The sequence below is a fragment of the Staurois parvus genome, unplaced genomic scaffold (assembly GCF_062004578.1).
Source record: "Staurois parvus isolate SC_StPar_1 unplaced genomic scaffold, SC_StPar_1.0 ptg000714l, whole genome shotgun sequence".
In the NCBI taxonomy this organism is placed as follows: domain Eukaryota; kingdom Metazoa; phylum Chordata; class Amphibia; order Anura; family Ranidae; genus Staurois; species Staurois parvus.
The window spans coordinates 1,049,125-1,064,583 of NW_028318510.1; positions in this window are offsets into that span (position 1 = coordinate 1,049,125).

Here is a 15,459-nt window from a genome sequence, read left to right on the forward strand (position 1 = left end):
TCTATTGTTGTTAATAAGATAGACCCTGTCTGGTAGGATCATAAAGCAAAACATTTTGCATTACCTCTAAGTAGGAATCAGTGGGCAACAAAAAGCACGAAATAGAGCCTGTCTATATAATTGCTGCCCCATGTATCTATAAGTAGAATTGGGTTTATAATACCTAAAGATAATGTTGACAATAAAGAATATTAGGTTCTGCATGTATATTTAAAAAACCTTCAGGTTCCATGCACACTAGTGTTTTTTTTAAGTTCCTATAAGCTACTATCGGCTTTTTTTTCTGCTTGTATTTATTTATTTCAGGTACTTATATAGCGCTGTGAATTTACACAGTGCTTTACATATATATTGTACATTCACATCAGTCCCTAACCCTCAAGGGGTGTACAATCTAAGGTCCCTAACTCACAGTTATACATACACATACTAGGGCCAATTTAGACAGGAGCCAATTCACCTACCAGCATATCTTTGGAGTGTGGGAGGAAACCCACACAGACACAGGGATAACACGCAAACTCCAGGCAGGTGGTGCTGTGGTTGGGATTCAAACCAGTGATCCTAGTACTGCCAGGCAGAAATGCTAACCATTTAGCCACTGTGTTGCTTCTAGAAGCTAATTATTGTTATCCTATGTGCCCATGCACACTACTTTAGGCTATTAGCATTTTTGAGCTTCAGCGTCCAGGAGCAGAAAAAAAATTGTGTTTGTAGTTTTTTTAAGCATTTTTCCAGCAGAAAAAAAATGCTAAACGCTCCTAAACCGCTCCTAACAGCTTTTTTCTAGCACTCTAAAACACTAAACATTTCTGAACACTACTCAAACGCTTCTAAAAAAAACGCTATTACCAGTGTTTGTTTGCCCAGAATTTTGTTAGCTTAAAAAAAATGCTAGTGTGCATGGAGCCTAAGGGAATATATTGTGCAGTACAGTGATTTTGTATGTTGTGATATTCTGCAGTCTAGTTTTGAGACAGCAGGTGGAGCATTAGGCTTCTTTTCATGTTTTTCCAGGCACTTTCTGGTAAAGGCTAAGTTCACCTTTTGTAAAAAAAATTCACATATTTTTGCAGGGTAAACAAACACGTGCATTTATTATATTTTACACTGAAGCCTGCAGAGCATTGCACCTGGGATCAGTGGTTGGTGGGTGCAATGCCAGGCTCCTGAACATACTGATTTGAGCTCTTTGCCTGTACTGTACACCTGTGTGGCCAGACAATTCCTGAGCTGTAGGCAGTATAAATGAGCTATGAGCGGGATGATCAGCGTGCTTGCAGTTCATTGATACTACAAGTCCATCTGTCATGGTGGCAGACAGGACTTGTAGTCTATTCATTCATAATTTCCTGTAAATGAATGATGTGGCTGTTTTTTCAAAATGCGACAGTGGGTGTGGGGAGAGAAACCCCCACCCACTGTTTCAGAGAGGAGAGCTCTAGCAGGAGGAGGATGCATAGGAGCATGTTACATGTTACACACTAAATATAGATGTAACATGTAACATGCTCCTAAAGGAGTTAAATTAAGGTTAAGTTCAGCTTTGCTGAAAAATTTATAAATGCAAATGTGTTTGCAGGGAAAAAAATTGTATTTTTTATTTTTTTCCTACAGGAGCCTCAAAGCATTGCTCCCATGATCAGTGTCAGTGGACACTGAGTGCACTGATCATGCACAAGTGGATGTGATGAAAGTCCGTTGAGACTAAACTTTTCCTATTGAAAGGGAGCAAATTGTTGGTGTCTGCTTAGCTGGTGCCTCTGTGACTGAAGTTGCCAATTTATTTTCATAAGCACGGTCGACATGGTCAACTGACAAAAGAACATTGCCTAGGATTTAGACCCTGAAATAAGAAAATAGCTGCTGCAAAAGTGACTGAAGATATGCCGTGACTTTTGCAGCAGTTGTTTACTTACTCTGGGTCACAATCCTGCGCAATGTCCTTTTGTCTCTTTCGCTCAGTTGACCATGTCGACCACGCTTATGATTATCAGATGATGTTTCCTCGAAAACTGTATGTGCCGTCACAGCCCTTGATATTGTACCTCTCAGCACAGCAAATAGATTGGCAACAGTCACAGAAGCACCAGCTAAGCAGCACCAACAATTTGTCCTCTTTGAAGCTCAGTAAGCTCTGACATGACTCCGTATTACTGGCAGCACATGCAGTGAAAGATGAAAGTGAGGCTTTCTACCTGTTAACTAGGTGTCTCATCACACAGCAGAAGCAAAAGAGTGTCACATCACTTCCGCTTTCAACATGAAATACAGTTGTGTTCAAAATAATAGCAGTGTGTTGAAAAAAGTGAATAAAGCTCAAAATCCTTCTAATAGCTTTTATTTCCATACACACAAATGCATTGGGAACACTACACATTCTATTCCAAATCAAAACATGTCAAACTTGTGTTTCTCCTCTATCAAAAGTGAAGAAAAGTGAATATTAGACTGTTCAAAAAAATAGCAGTGTTTGTATTCTTCTTTACAAACTCAAACATTCACTATATAAACTGAAAAATGTTTGAAGATTTTGCTTTCCTTTGAATCACTTAATGAATATTTAGTTGTATAAGCACTGTTTCTGAGAACTGCTGTACATCTGTGTTGCATGGAGTCAACCAACTTCTGGCACCTGTGAACAGGTATTCCAGCCCAGGATGATTGGACTACATTCCACAGTTCTTCTCTATTTCTTGGTTTTGCCTCAGAAACTGCATTTTTGATGTCACCCCACAAGTTTTCTATTGGATTAAGATCCAGGGATTGGACTGGCCACTCCATAACGTCAATCTTGTTGGTCTGGATCCAAGATGTTGCCCGTTTACTGGTGTGTTTGGGGTCGTTGTCTTGTTGGAACACCCATTTCAAGGGCATTTCCTCTTCAGAATAAGGCAGCATGACCTCTTCAAGTATTCTGATGTATTCAAACTGATCCATGATCCCTGGTATGCGATAAATAGGCCCAACACCGTAGTATGGGAAACATCCCCATATCATGATGCTTGCACCACCATGCTTCACTGTCTTCACAGTGTACTGTGGCTTGAATTCAGTGTTTGGGGGTCGTCTGAAAAACTGTCTCCGGCCACTAGACCCAAAAAGAACAATCTTACTTTCATCAGTCCACAAAATGTTGCGCCATTTCTCTTTAGGCCAGTCAATGTGCTCTTTGGCAAATTGTAACCTCTTCAGCACATGTCTTTTTTTCAACAGTGGGACTTTGCGGGGGCTTCTTGCAGATAGCTTGGCTTCACATAGGCGTCTTCTAATTGTAACAGTACTCACAGGTAACTTTACACCTTCTTTGATCTTCCTGCAGCTGATTGTTGGCTGAGTCCTTGCCATTTTGGCTTTTCTTCTATCCATTTGAATGGTAGTTTTTCGCTTTCTTCCACGTCTTTCAGGTTTTGGTTGCCATTTTAAAGCATTTTAGCTGAGCAGCCTATCATTTTCTGCACTTCTTTATATGTTTTCCCCTCTCCAATCAACTTTTTAATCAAGGTACGCTGTTCTTCGGAACAATGTCTGGAACGACCCATTTTCCTCAGAATTTCAGAGAGAAATGCACTGTAACCAGCATGTACAACATGTGCTGCCTTCCTTCCTTAAATAAGGGCAATAATTGCCACCTGTTTTTCAAAGAATGAATGACCTCACTAATAGAACTCCACACTGCTTTTATTTTGAACATGCCCCTTTCAATTAGTGATTCAATTACACAGAATGAGCAGCATGCATGTTATGACTGTTGGGTCTGTTGGATTTCTCTACTCTACTACACCTGCTAGTAAATTATTTTCCATGTAGAAATGTCATTTCTACCAAAAACAGTGATTGATCAGGTTAGTGATGTCTGACTACTATTATTTTGAACACAACTGTATGTCATCATTGTCACACCTGCAAATCATTAAGTGTTTCCATTTTTTTATCCAACACTTGTAGATATAATGTTTTTGACTCTAACATGCAGTAAAGTTGCATACTGGTATAGATATTTGCATGCTTGCTTCTACACTGCTAAAACAAATTAAAGGAACACTTTTTAATCAGAGTATAGCATCAACTCAATTAAACTCCTGGGATATTGCTCTGGTCAGTTAAGTAGCAGAGGGGGTTGTTAATCAGTTTCAACTGATTTGGTGTTAATGAAATTAAGAAAAGGGGCACTGGATGGGTAACAATGAGACAACCCCCAAAACAGGAAAGATTTTAATGAGATTAACAGGTGCCCTAGATGGGCAACAATAAGATGACCCCATAAATAGGAATGGTTTTACGGGTGGAGGCCACTGACATGTTTTTCCCTACTCATCTTTTTTGACCATTTTTCACTAGTTTTCCATTTGGCTAGGGTCAGTGTCACTGGTAGTATGAGGTGATACCTGGACCCTACAGAGGTTGCACAGGCATTCCAACTCCTCCAGGAGGGCACATCAATACATGCCATAGTCAGAAGGTTTGCTGTGTCTCCCAGCACAGTCTCAAGAGCATGGAGGAGACTCCAGGGGACAGGCAGTTACTCTAGGAGAGCTGGACAGGGCCATAGAAGGACCTTAACCCATCAGCAGGAATGTTATCTGCTCCTTTGTGCAAGGAGGAACAGGATGAGCACTGCCAGAGACCTACAAAATGACCTCCAACAGGCCACTGGTGTGAATGTCTCTGACCAAACAACCAGAAACTGACTTCATGAGGGTGGCCTGAGGGCCCAATGTCCTCTAGTGGGCCCTGTGCTCACTGCCTGGCACCATAGAGCTCAATTGGCATTTTCCATTGAACACCAGAATTGGCAGGTCCGCCACTGGCGCCCTGTGCTTTTCACATATGAGAGCAGGTTCACCCTGAGCACCTGACAGACGTGACAGACGTGAAAGGGTCTGGAGAAGCTGTGGAGAATGTTGTGCTGCTTGTAACATCATTTTGGTGGTGGGTCAGTGATGGCCTGGGGAGGAATATCCATGGAGGGACACACAGACCTTTACAGGCTAAACAATGGCACCCTGACTGCCATTAGGTATCGGGATGAAATCATTGGACCCATTGTCAGACCCTATGCTGGTGCAGTGGGTCCTGGGTTCCTCCTGGTGCACGACAATGTCCGGCCTCATGTGGCGAGAGGATGCAGGCAGTTCCTGGAGGATGAAGGAATTGACACAAATGAATGTCCCCCACGCTTGCCTGATTTAAATTCAATAGAACACCTCTGGGATATCATGTTTCGGTCCATCTGATGCCACCAGGTTGCACCTCAGACTGTCCAGGAACTCAGTGATGCCCTGGTCCAGATCTGGGAGGAATTACCCCGGGACACCATCCATCATCTCATTAGGAGCATTGTCAAGCATGCATGCAAGTATGTGGAGGTCATACAAACTACTGAGATCCATTTTGAGTTGCTGCAATGAAATTTAAGCAAAATGTTTTAGATCTGATGTGTTTTCAAAGTGTTCCTTTGATTTTTTGAGCAGTGTATTTTACCTAGTTTGATATTTGCATGCTTGCTATTATTTTACCTAGCTTGCTAAAGAAAGGTGATAATTATTTATATATTTAAAAAAAACACAGGTCTCCAATTAAAGTATTTTTACTTTTTATATAGTTGTAAGGTTCATGATCCTTTGGAGGGCATGTTTAGGATTCTTTCTAAAAATCCTGGAAAGGTAGCAGGTAATAAAATTCTAGTAATATTTTATGATTGGACTTCAGTGAATATTCCCATTGTGTTTTTTGCACAAGGGGCCGTCCAGTTGCAGTTCATCTTTCCTGGCACCAGACAGCCTGTCAAAGTCTAAATGCTGGTACCACTTTATTCAGTGTTCAGTCCTGTCCAACCACAGCCCACCATAGACTTTGAATCTTAGAGTTCAACACAAGGCCTGCTTTAAAGCAGGATTTCAATTGGGGTGGAACTCATGGGGGAGGGGAAGTTTGGAAGTTTGGGACTGTATTACTAGAACTTGACATCAAAGAAATCAAAATGGAGATATTGATTTGATGAGGCTGATTTGCTAAAGGCACATAGGCTGCTCACTTTGCAAGAGAAGCTGTACTCTACAAGGGATTTTGCCCCAGAGCTTAGTGAACGAGGTGAAGTTTTACTGTGTAAAGGAGAATTTTTCTTGCAGTTTCTCTTGACTTCCCCCTCCAGCTGCAATGCTGCTCTGGATGAGCGCCATCTACAGTGGAGAAATTAGACTGCATCTGCCTACAAGTGCAACTACTCTTCTGAATTGAACAGCATATTTGCCTTTAGTAAATCAACCCTGCTTTAGATGCCATGCGAGTTAAAGTCAGTAACTCTATCTCCAGTCTATGTTTTGATTGCACCAGAAAAAAACAGCAAAAATCTCACTAGGTATAGCTAGCTTGTGCATTTTTGATTTGTCATTCTTATAGAAATAAATATGATATGAAATCTATTATTTCCTTTAAGTTGTTTTTCCCAGCTAACCATATGTAAAGAAAAATCATGTCATTGATATATTTTGAAGTCATATTGGTACCTAATAGGACCTGCAATGATAATTATTCAGACAGTCTGGCAAGGGGGGTATGGAGACATTTTGGGCAATCCAGTGGGGGACTGTAATAGTAAAAAGGTTAAGAATCCCTGCTTCAAGGTCTCCTGTACAGGTGCATCATACTTGGAAACAAATCAATGCTTTCAAGTGCTTTTGAGTTGTGTTGACTTACCTTTGAGTTGCTCTCTCAGCTGCACAAGTTGTGGCTTCGAACTGCCAGTAAATAGCATGCAGCTGCTTTGAGATGATTTTGCATTCACATGGACTATAAAGAAGAAAGACAGCTCAAGATATTATGTTCCTGTTCATTTCATTAGGAAATGCAAGCTGAAATATTCTTTAATTCACTGAACTAAAAAAAGAACATATTTCAAAATTTTAATAATTTCTACAGAAAAATTCTCAGTGACATTTACACAGACTGATCAGAAAGTCTTTGCGCAGCACGCAAATTCCAGTTCAATAACCGCTTCAAATATTAAACCATGAAAAGGGTACCCAGTCAGCATATTTATGATTAAGGACAGCAGATGATGTGATGTTCGACTATAGTACTTTTCATAAAAATATCATTATTAGAAAGTGCACACAACGCATTCCTCCCTGACGACAGCACAGCTTGATATTGTTTCTATAATGTTTCCTAAACCTAACATTTTCGATAGCCTGTGCAACCATGAAGTGTGAAAACCATAGAAAGCCATTCTATTTTGATACCACTTACTTCATAGCTACATGCAGTGTTTGACAGATGATGCATTTCTGATCAGACTTTTCCACCTTTTAAAGAAATAAGTACGGCAAGGGCACTAAGATACTTATTATAATAAATTGCTTCCTTTAGGTATGTAAGATTTTCAAGGATAATCATTAATAACACCACGGGAGATATAGGAGACTACCAGAAACCCTTTTTAAATAAAAGATGTGGACCAAACCTTTTCTGAAAAATTCTGCAGTCAGTTTTACTGATAAATATATTATACTGTAAATAAAATCATATCTAAAGTCAGATTTTGTTGGGGGGGGGATAGAGTAGGGAATTGTTAAATCCCCTGTCAAGTCTTTAGCTCTTCTCCGAGAGGAGCCATTGCATTGTTTCATGATTTCTTTGCATACTTGAAGATGACACATCTTGCTCACCCAGCACTTACTGACTCACCTTGAAGTATTTTAAAGAATTTATTAAGCCAAGCATATCCAAAAAGCTGAAATGATTAACAACTGTACTTACCCAAACAATCAATAAAACAATAACATTACTCTGAGAGATATGGTAAAACACCTGCAATATTCTGAATAACAGTAATTAACAAAGCTGAACTGCATTTACCAAGCAACACTATATAAAAACAGTCCTAACTTGCTATAACAGTCCCCGTTTTGTCACACGGGCCAGTAAATAATGAGAAAAAAAAGTTGTCTGGCAAAGCTGGGTCTTCAGAAATGCTCTTTAGTGCAAGTCGTCAAACAGTATGAGGAGTTGTTGTGATGTCACTTTTTAAGTCCTGCTGGGACAATTCCTCTTTTCCTTCTTTACAAGCAGTGGAGGTGCTCTTTAGTACAATCTAATAACAGTATGCATCCAAATCATACCTCACACCTTCCCAGAAATAAAGTTCCCATCTGTGAGGCAAGGTCATGTGTGATGAACAGTCTCTCCTGATTGCGATCAGCTATGGCAGGGTTCAGCAAGCAGCAGCATTCCAGTTTTTTCTAACACCCTTGCTAGTTTTTGGACCATCCTCCCTTTTCCTCTCAGCAGCCTGCATACACCACTCCTTTCTCTGTTGCATTAGCCAATCACTAGTATCAACCCAGACTCGGCCAAGATGGCTACTGTGATAGACCTAACCGGGGCAGGGACTTTGGAGGGGACTAGAAACTAGCCTTCTACCCACTGATTATGGCCCATGCAGGAGACCAGGTATTTTGTCTGCTTCTCAGAGCATGTAAAAGAGCCCAGTTCAGCCTCTAATCACATGCAGAGAGCGTATCAGTCTGCGATGATGGATAATAACATAATGAATGCTGAGAGCGAGGCTTGGATTAAGTCTCTGAATAAAGACAATGCAGCCTAACTAATCCACCTGGCAGACCTATAATTGCTTCTATGGACAGCATTACAAGTGGTTTTTCTACACCTACTTACACCATATAATTGGAATTCAACATACAGCTGGGCCTCATTGGACTTTAGCTCACTGTATATGTCCATCCCCCACCAATTATGATTGGCTGCCCTCCAATACTTTCTATCTCATGACCCCCTCATAAATCCTAAACAAGCTGACTTCATGCTTAAAAGCCACCAATTTCTGCTTCACACAATTATTTCAATTTTGATGGGGAATTTTTTCTACAACTCAAAGGGACCGCTATGGGGGCAAGCTTTGCACCCTCCTATGCCAATTTAGCCATGAGCTTCTGGGAAACCTCTACATTTGGCATAACAATCCATTTGCAGCACACCTCATTTTCTTTGGTCATTATATAGATGACATTACCATCATTTGGGATGGTTCCACATCCCTTATAGATGATTTTGTCGCTCACTGCAACAATAATCCCTTTGGCTTATCATTCACACATGAAAACATCTGGACCATCTTGCCTTTCTTGATCTAGAAATGGGTCATGATAATGGCAAAATTATAGGTAAAAATTACACCAAACCTACAGCAGGCCATTCCTTTTTACACTACCATAGCTGTCACCACCCCAAATGGATACAAAACATACCAAAAGGACAATTCTGCTGACTGCAACAGAACTGCACCAGGGAATCTGATTACAATGAACAAAGCCTTACCCTTAAAAACAAGTTCCAAGAAAAAGGTTATCCCGAATCCCTGATTGAACAAGCCTATATCTCGTATTTGCCAGGAAAACTCAATGCTACCAAGTTGGATAACTAGTCTGACCATTCAGTTAGATTCATTACCAGGTTTCATAGAAAATATTGAAAAATAAAGAATATCCTCACCAAACACTGGAATATCTTATTTGGATGATCCCCATTTAAAAGATATAATTCCCACCAAACCTATAGTCACCTATAGAAAGGCGCCTAATTTAAAAAACAAAATAGCCTCTAGTAAGTTAAAACCCATCTATTCCCATCCAGCCCCTCTTTATCTGCCACTCCTTTAATAGGTATATAACAATGCCGAAAAGCCTTCTGCAAAACCAGTGCTTTCGTCCAGCATAGCCAACAATATTTTAGTGCTAAAGGCAAAGACTACAAGCTGAATGACTTTTACAATTGTTCATCCAGATTTGTAGTCTATTGCCTCACATGCCCATGTGGTCTCCTATATGTGGGTCGCACTATTCCTACCCTCCGCACCAGATTTGGGGAGCACCGTCACATCATCGGAGGGAAAGATGCACATAGTTGAAAGGGTTATTAATTAACTAACGTTTGCATTGTGCCTACTAACTGATTTATTTTACATACAAAATGTTCCCTTGGGATTGAAATGCTGTTATCTATGCACACACTTCTTTTCTAAGAAATTGTAGAAGTTACTACTCTGTTGCATTTTGTTTTGACTAGCCATATAGTAGTTTACTGAAATCTTTTTTCTGCATTCTGATTGGTGCTTTATGGAAACCACCTGAAATATGCAGTGTTATCATTTATTACTTAAGGCTTGATCAATAATAAAGAAGTTGAATTTTGCATCACACATCTAGGTGTTTGTGTTGCATTGTTCCCAAAGTACTTTGAACTGTATATTTGTGTGGAGGAGGGGGCCGCCTTAAATTGATATTCCTAACAATAGTATTCCCAGACATTTTTCAGAGGTCCATAATAATTTCACTACTGGACTTCGGGTCTGGATCATTGAGGCTATGCCCACTGATCTCCCTAAGGCGGAGCATTTCCACAAGCTCTGTTAGAGGGAAACCTTCTGGATTCATGCCTTAGATATTCTGTCTCCAGCTGGCCTCAATGAGGAACTGGAGATAGCGACCATACTATAACAATTATTTATCCTTATGTTCTTCACCACTGCTACCATTTTTAGGCATCATATAAATATTCATAATTTTTACATGATGTATTAATACTTTAATCTTCTATTCCTTTTTATTATATGTTCATTTTTATATGTTATTTTATGTATTCACATGATACCATTAGCAAATTCATCCTGCTCGTCACCTGCTCCCCCATCAATCTCCCTTTTTCCCCCTCCCGCTATCCCTCCCTGTTCCCCAGAAAAGGCTCCCATTCACACTACATTACATACTTGAGAAAGGAGCGTGCTGGTCTATTTCGGACCTTGCGAATGCTCAGAATCGTGTTGCACCTGAATGACATCAGACGCTGACGCTATCGCTCTGAACTTCACAACGTGCCACTACAACGGGTTTCATCCTGATGCTTCTCTCCTACTCCAGTTCTCCCCACCATCCCACTGTGATATACTACATTGCGGCTTACCAGCTTTGCAATGAGGCAGACTGAATAACCACATTATGATGAGCCTGTTATTTATCTATGAACATTTGAGTTGCTTACTTACTTTTTAACTATTAAACTTACATCACAGTCTACACTTAGAGGCACTGTGTTTCTTTCTCTGTTTCCTTTTTTGTGGAGTGGATGGAAAGGTGTAATATTAATCTTGTACAGGTTAATGGTCATGGAAATATGACGCCCTATTGAAGACTGGGTTGGAGAAGCTCCTCAACATGGGACAGAAATATTTATCAACTATCTCCCTCAAGAAGTCTATGAGGATAAATGAATTCCACTTTTTCAGACTGTTGGAATATTTTATGAGTTTTGTCTTATGATGGACAGATTTTATAAGTGAAAGCAAACACCTGAAAGACAGCATGTATTATGTACTTTGTGTATTCAGGGTTGGAGGTGCTGGACTGTCTGGCGTGGGCTCCCTGGCTTTCTGGGTGCTTGGTTGTTGATTAGCTTACTGTTAATTAAATCACTGTTATGTGTTAGTTGCTAGATGTTGATTAGCTTACTGTTAATTAGATTACTGTTAGCTGTTGGCTGTACTGTTTACTGTTTGCACTGTTTAGTATAATGTGGTCAAGCTCTTACCTAATCAGTGTGGGATGTTTATCCCAATATGTAATATTTGTTTTATTGCTCATGTGGGGACTATTTCTGAAGTGTATAAAAACCTGTATTTCTGTTCAATAAACAGAAAGTTCCAGTTTTTCACCTAAGCTAGTGTCGCCTAGTCTGGGGTGTAATGCTTACTTATAATACCTTGGTCCTGTGGCCCAGCAGCCAGGAAGCAGTTCTCTTAACAGAATCACGCAATCAGGGTGACATTTGGTCCATCACAGCTACCCCCTGCAATGAAGACACTGGAGAAGAGCATTACAAAGTGGTCTCCTAAATAATGGCTGCTGCACTTCTGCATTAATGAATATTCAGTTTTCCCTGTCCACTATGCAGAAAAAGAATACAGCAGCAACTAAAGAAGACATTCCGCAGCAGTTATCAGCTACAGTTCAGGTTATATTTGTATTTGCTGTCTGTGTCACAACAGGTAGATCTCTTCAAAGTAATGAAAATTCTCTCTTGGTCAGCTATTACCAGAAAACGTTTCTACTTTGGAAAATTTCCCCTCTATTCCTGTGTGTGTGACAACTCAAAATTTATGACTTTCCACTTTCAATTCTGGTGACAATGGTCAACAGTACAAATAGAGAAAGCACATATCCTTGGCAGGGACAGTTACTAAACCTAACAGATAGGTGATATGAGTTGGTTTTAGTATAGCATACTAAATAACACAGTGTATAACAATTTTTCCTACGGGAAAAAAAGATGCTGAAATAGCTATGAATAGATCACGCAAACAAAATAAACAGGTGTCCTATACACATCCACATACACACCCTTATTATTTACAGTTCATTATAAAATAAAGAGTGATGCTTGGCCTTTACAACTTACACCTTACTTGATGTTTTTGCATTAACATTTTTTATCTTCTATCAAGGAAGACTGAGAACCTTTGGCCTGGAGACCAAACATAACCAACTAGCCCTTTCTTGGTAGGGAGATATTTCTTTGGATTTAGTTGGTGGGCTGCACTGGTGACTGGTGGGTGTTACCAAAGGACACCCACCAGTCATCTTCCATCATCAGCTTCCTTTTGTGGTCATTGTGGCACTTTTTAACATGGCAAGTTTTCCACCACCAAAAAGAAAAAAAGTGCTGGAAGACTACTCTATGTCACAAGCTGTTATTGCAGGTCTGAATAGGGAACAGGTAGCTATTTACTGCCCAGCATGCATCACTGACTGCAGTTCTCACTGTGATTAATGTTTGAATGGTGAAGTGTTTCCACTCAGGGATAGCAACACAAAATGTGTGATTAGTATTGTCCCAATAGAGCGAATGCCCACCAGCCTAGCTCTTCCCTAGCTCCCACAATGCATTGAATTGTATGGAGTTGCCCATATATATATATAGACAAGGGTGCTATTTTGTGAACAAGAAAAACACAGCTGTCTCTTGATGTAGTGATCACATAACTCTCTTTTGAATGGAAGCTGTTATTTTCATCCTCATGGAACGCTGCGGTTAATTGACCTAGCTTTTGATGATGTGTGCACAGTTACAGGGCCAATGCCACTTGTCAAAATCAATGGTGTGACACCAATGACCTTTTGAGCTATTTGTAAGGGGTCATTCCTCCCACTGATTACTAAATATTGGTTTTAGCAGGAGTCCCTTGAAACCTGAAAATTATTTAAATAGTTCCTCTAAGGTAAAAAGGTTGAGAAAGGTTGGTCTAAACAGTAGTGCCTAATAAAAACTAAACCATAGTCATATAATCTCCCTTTATGATGAATATGAAAGCATTGCCATTGCTAACTATGTCTTATGATGATGATTCCTTTTGTGAAATGGGTTGGAAAGAGGCAAACTCTTTTTGTAGAGGTTCAGAGCCAGAGCAGGGTTATCCATAAGGCAACCTAGGCATACAACTTGGGCTCAGTGGATGCCTGGGGGACCAATTTTAAGGGTGTACACGTGGCTCTCACTTTACTTGTAAGCATATCTTGTCTGCTAGGGTGGGTCATGCCAGTACAGACAATGCAAATGGTATGTCTTCTCAGTGCCTATTGTAATCCTTATCATTGTTAAATGTAGGAATTGGGGGGGGAGGGGGGGTTGAGGGGCAAAGTTTCTACCTTGCCTAGAGCACCATTCTGCCTTAAAGTGAATGTCTACACAAGTCTTTTTCAGTTTTGAGTGGGAAGGTTAGGACCAGTCTTTCTCAATCTTTTTACCCCAGATGGATCCTTGAAATAATGTTCAAGTTTTAGTATTTATTTATTTATTACAGGTATTTATATAGCGCTGTCAATTTACGCAGTGCTTTACATATATATATATTATACATTCACATCAGTCCCTAACACTCAAGGGGTGTACAATCTAACGTCCCTAACTCACATTTATACATACACATACTAGGGACAATTTAGACAGGATCCAGTTAACCTACCAGCATGTCTTTGGAGTGTTGGAGGAAACCGGAATACCCGGAGGAAACCCACACAGACACAGGGAGAACATGCAAACTCCAGGCAGGTGGAGATGTGGCTGGGATTTGAACCAGTTATCCTAGTACTGCCAGGCAGAAGTGCTAACCATTTAGCCACACCTAAATAAATTATTAAATTTTATACTTATGAATAATGACTTGAAGAACATTTTAAATAAAACAATAAAGAATATGGCGGGCATAGCTAAATTTTTTGTCAGTGTAGAAGTTACACATTAGTGGTCAGTGGTAAAATGCACCCTTGCAATGATGGTCACTGTAGGTAGGAGATCATTTCACCCCTGCCTACTTCTCTGAATCTCTAGCACCCTTAGGAGTAATCCTAGTGTTTCATGGAACCCTAGTTGAGAAAGGTTTAGTTAGACCATCTATGAAAGGTTTAGTTAGACCATCTATTGCTGTCCGTGCTCCCCCACCCCTTGGACAGGTTCACCCCCCCCCCATTGTACTAGTGATCATTGCTGCTGTGATAGAAATTAAGATGAAATCCACATTTTTGGACTTTTGTCCTCAACAGGAGGTACAGGAGGTATCATCTAACTTCCCCAATGGTACTAAACAGCAAAAAGTAACTTCTGCCCCCAAAAAAAGGTTTGGCTATAAATTCACTTTAATTAGTCTCTGGTCAAAACTGAGTTCTCTGTGACCATTGATTCAGTAGTGGGTACAACTTTGGGTACTCCCCATTGCTGCTTCACTGGTTGCCTCCACTACTGTATGTAGGGGTTATTGGTACATTGTAATGTATTTAATTCACTTATATCATGGTAATTTGGGAAGAATTGTAAAAGAAAAATTTAAGCAAATGAAAAGAGCTCTGCACATTTGTCTCAACAGCTCATTGTTACACTTTATTCAATGATGATTTACTTAAGAGTTCAATGCTAAATTAAGAAGAAAAAAAAACACTGCAAAAGACAGAGAAAAAAATAATAATTATTGGATTTGCTATGGATTGGAGTAAAATTTACATTTGTTTCATAAAAGTGAAATCCATAAAATTACTTTCCCTAAAGTGCTTTAGTTAATTCCAAACATTTAAATCCTTTCATGCTTCAGTTGCATATTATCTTTCTGTTTTTAATTATTCAGTTTAACCCATTCATTTAATGAGATGACAGGCATATTTATGGTAGGTTTTCTTACATTTCAGAAAGTTAGGGTATTAGAGCCTAAGCAAGATTTATATTTTGAACTTTCAGACCTAACCAGTGTAAAATTGTGCATCCTTAGTGAGATAATTAGGCTCAAGTAGTATATAGCATGTGGAGGGGACTCACATTTGGCCTTTCTTCCTCCCACCTTCTTCTGCCACCGTTAACAACGTGGCAACAAAATCATATTTCATACAAGTTTTAACACCA